Source organism: Triturus cristatus, chromosome 10 (genome assembly GCF_964204655.1).
Source record: "Triturus cristatus chromosome 10, aTriCri1.1, whole genome shotgun sequence".
In the NCBI taxonomy this organism is placed as follows: domain Eukaryota; kingdom Metazoa; phylum Chordata; class Amphibia; order Caudata; family Salamandridae; genus Triturus; species Triturus cristatus.
The window spans coordinates 403664716-403669459 of NC_140593.1; positions in this window are offsets into that span (position 1 = coordinate 403664716).

Genomic DNA, 4744 nt, shown 5'->3' on the forward strand with positions numbered 1-4744 from the left:
GTCATTAAGGTGGCCACTGGAGGGTTGACACCGGGGGAAAGCGGAGATGGTCTGGCTAAGCCCAGATGGGGTGTGCAAGGCCCATGTGAGCTCCCCTGCACTTGATTTTGAAGTAGAACCAGAATTAAAGTAGATAATGACGACCATGGGGGGGGAGGGTGTGCAAGAGGACAGTGGGACATTGGCTGAGGCCATTCGGATATTGGACGATTTACACAAGAAGAGGGTCGAAGAAACGGGTGCTCCAGATGAGTGGTTCGAGGGCTGGTTCCATTGGGTGTCATCCTGGATGTTGGGGTTGTTCAAGGCCTTGTTGCCTCTAATTGTTGTGTTGCTTTTGACGTGTCTTATGTTTCAGGTGATAATAGCATGCTGCAAAAGAATGACAGCTAGCATAGGAGGAGCATTCTTGGTTAGGGAAAGTACTACGGATGTTGTAGAGCAGAGCGTTGTATATGAGGTGATTCACCTAGAGGATGGGAGGTTAGGAGAATTAATTGAAGAATCAAGTGAGGGAATTATATAGGGAAAAATGGGATACCTTATACACAGACCCACACGGATCTGAGGCCTGAGACTTTCATTCAAAGATTTCAAGTTGGAAACAGTTTTAAGCACCAATAGAACACAGGCCTCTGTACAAAAATAACATGTAAGGACAATATGTTTAGCTGAGCTAATCAGGTCACATTGTTTGTTAAAAGGTTAGGAAATAGCTTGCGGTCAGTAAGTTGAGCTACTGCAGGAAACTTAGATCATATCTCCCTCCAGACTCAGGAAAACAGTAGTGCTTAAGTGCAGAAGCTGCAAAATTAAGTAACCACAATTTCCATCTGATAGAGGAAAGAGCCAAAATGCACCAATCACATAAGAGCCCGCTTTCTCTGAAGCACTGCTGTTTCTTACACCTTTAGCTTGAACACGTATGCAGGAAGAAATACCAGCTGCACAACCTGCCTTAGTACATACTGACGTACAAGTGCATGCTTCTGCAGAGATCACACCTAAAAGTCAGCTAGCTGGTCACTCGCTTCTGCAGAAACCACAGCTTCACACCTGACCAAACAGGCTAGATGGCTTGGTGAAAGAAACCACATACAAAAGGTCAGATAGGCTTGGCCAGTCTGTGTTGAGCAGGACATAACCACGCACTGCACAGTCAGATAAATATCTTTTCTCCGCTCAAATTCCAAGAACGGAAACCCACATCGGGGGTATCTAAGATCATCATGTGAGGCTAGGCCCACCTACATGCTCTTCTGTTTCTGAGAAATTGCTACATCTACTGATGATATTTTGTATGTCCTGTGTGAACAAAGCTTATGTCAGTGATGAACATGTAACCTTTTCCTTTGTGGTTTGGAAGAATAAATAGGGTTGCTTCTGAGCTAAAACTCCAGACATCAAGTTGCATCTCCTTGGAGGTGAAATCATTTCTCCTGTAGTGAGTGATCTTCACTGCAGTATTGTAATAAACCCATATTACATTGTCAACTTGTTTTTTGGGTGTTTTTTCAACAGAGACTTATTCCCTCCTACAGGTTGTGGCTTCATCCAGCTCTATAAAGTGATGAGGAGTTGTTTTGATAATCAAAGGAGATGGCAAAGGCCATCTATATTTGATGTGTTCGCAATGGAATCTGTCTGTGACTGGTTTAAATTGTACGTGTCATGTCAGTGTAGCAGGGGCAATGTCCTGGAAGAGTACATATGTGGCTCAATGAAACAAAACTGTCTTTAGTTTCCAGGCGGCTTGCATAATCAGTTCTTTGGCTTTGAAGGAGTGCAGTTTAGCCAGCACATCTTGGGGATGCTTACCTCCTCCAGGAGTTATCAGACCAACTCTGTGCACCCGACCCAGCCTCACCTCAGCGTGGTTTCCCCCCAGGAGCTCAGAGAACATGCTCACCACAAAGGGCTCTAGATCTGGACCATCAACGCCTTCATCCAAGTTGCGTATCTTGATATTATCCCGCCGGGCGATTTTCCAAACTTCGAAAGGGTGGATTACAACTGGGTCCGCAGTTGTTCCGCTGAATCTTTCATCCGGCCAACCCTGTGTTCCAGTCCCTGGCAGTTTGTGTCAAGATCCAGGTTTGGGTGACCACTGAGTCTACATCCTGTTGCAGGGAAGTGAGTCTGGCTTTAATATCTGATTTGAGGGATTCAAAGGAGGAATCAAGATTCGCCCTAAGTTCCTCTGCAAGTTCTTTCTTAAAGTCCTGGAGGGAGAAAAGGAGATCATCTTTCGTCTGGGTCATCTTCTCACTGAGGGTGGCAATGGGGCAGAAGTCCTGTTTTTCGGTTGGGGTAGAATAATTTGACGCCCTATTAGATTGCTCTTTTGTGGAGGAATAGAGGCTGCAGTAAAGAGCAGAACATAGAACACATCGGGACAAGCGCCATGGATCACCATTCCAGAAGCAGTGTCAGAGAGCTCAGTTCAAACCCTCTCCCTCTAAACCAAGAGTTGTCAAGGTGTGCAGGAGTCAATGGGAAACATCATTTCCATGGCAGATGTCAGCTTAAACAGCCTGCATCAGTAGTAGCTGGTCTCTCTGTCTCTAATAGCTGTTCATGTTCTGATTGTGTCCCCAAAGGTCACCTAGGGGCGCTCCGTACCTCAATAGGGACAGGCTCGTCTGGTTGCCACACTGTACCCCTGGTTGAGCATCCACAGATAGACTGGTCACTCCGATGAAGAGCTATAGGTCTGCAATGTGGTAGAGTGTGCTGGTTGGCATTGACGCAATACACAGAGGGTCTCAGAGAGCAGGGAAAAAGTAGGAGCATAAATGTAGCTGCTCTCCATTTAAAAAGTGCAGGCAGTAGATCAGTGGCATTAGCACCCTCGTCTCGTTCTGATGCGGTTTCACATTTGGCACCATTATTTAAGGGTGTCTCTGAAGCCCGGAGCATGCCTATGTCGATAATGGCCACCATGCTGAGGTCAGGCAATGGGGAAATGGCCAGGCCATCGGTGCCCCTAACCGCAATCATGCACTCCTCATTGTTGCAGTGTGATGTAAGGCCATTGCCTCATGTTCAGGGTCGCCGGCTTTTACCATAAGGAAGATGGGGCTGTGATGCGGCGCCGATGGCTGCCTTGTGGCTTGCTGCGATCTGTTGGGGGTGAAGTTTGTCTTCCGATCACCGCCGTGATGAAATGGCAGGCCCGGTTTCTCCCCCGGTGTTCTCACCGCCCTATAAGCTGGGATGCGGTGAATCGTGGGTCTTAGATTGGACACTTCCGGATTCAGCAAGGAATACAGCAGAGCCTCAGTGGATCATGTCCACAAGTCCATGATGGTTGCCCCCCCCAGCTAAAACAACTTTATGGCACATGTATCCTTTATGATAGTAGGAACACTTGGGCAAGTCCTTTTTTTAAATATTTGTTCAACTATGCAGTTTCCTTCACCCTGAACAAATAAATAATAAATAAATAATAAATGTATCCTTTAGGATAGTAGGAACACTTGGGCAAGTCCTTATTTGAAATATTTGTACAACTATGCAGTTTCCTTCACCCTGAAAAAATAAATATGTACACATTTGTCATCCAGCGTAGAAGACGCCTTATCCAATTGTGACAACTCTTCTTGCACCTTTCAAGATAACAATACAGGCATCTGCTGTAATAGCTGTTTTATAGACTTTCCCATTTTGCTGGCCTAGGCAACGATCTAGGCGGGGCAACTGCAGACATATCACTTACAAGTCAGCGCCTAATTTTTTAACAGATAAGAAGCAGTGTACCGCATCCAGATGCTATATGTCTTTTAGTCAAATTCAAATTTCTTTAATCGGCACAAACAAATGGCCGTAAAACATCCATAAATAAAAACATTCATATAATACATTAACATGAGATCATATTTAAATAAATCAATCAGCATCAAAACAACAACACTAAAAATCCAGCAAATACAATAATGAATTACTTCTCCTATCCCAATCCCCCCCACCCATAATAAGCAAAGCCATTTCAAAGCACCTCCCACAGTTGATATCATAAAGGACAAAGACATGGAAGAATAAGTCTTATAGCACCTAGCCATATATCGACTTTCTGCACTGCACCGCTGTTTTAAGAAATGTGCAAACACTGAAACAGACATCAAGGCCATCTAATAATTGTAGGAAGTACAAAGCATCCCTTCACTTGCGTAACCTTAAGGATTTTAAAATTGGCTTAATAAGTAGAATAAAATACATTTTGTAAAATTATCAAAAAAAATAGTGTATTATGATCTGGTCAAGTAAATCTGTCACAGGGACAAACTGGTACCGATGATCTTGAAGAGCTATTGGTGCTTGGGAAGTTCAGAAGCCGCACCACTGTACTGCCCCTAAAATGAAACAATAAAGATCTCTCCCAAAGAGAGAGCGGGATTGCAGAATAATGCACTGGCACCTCAGGTGCAAAAACAAAAAAGGTGAGATACTCCTGGACAGTACTTTTGTTAGACTCTGAGAGTGACAAACTCTAAGAAATAGTGCTTTACCATCAACTTGCCACCTTTTTTTGAAGTGAGTGGTGAATCAAAAAAAACCTGGCTGTAGTGCTTTGAAGTTATATTGTACATAAGTAAACCAGGGAATTGAAAGCCCCTTGTTCAATTTAGGCAGTCGTAGATAATGTCACTGTTCAGACTAGCCTCAGTGTTGGCCCACACACTGACCCATAGTAAAAAGGGGAAATAGCTTACCTTTGGTGGGAATATACTGAAGGTTCAGCTCT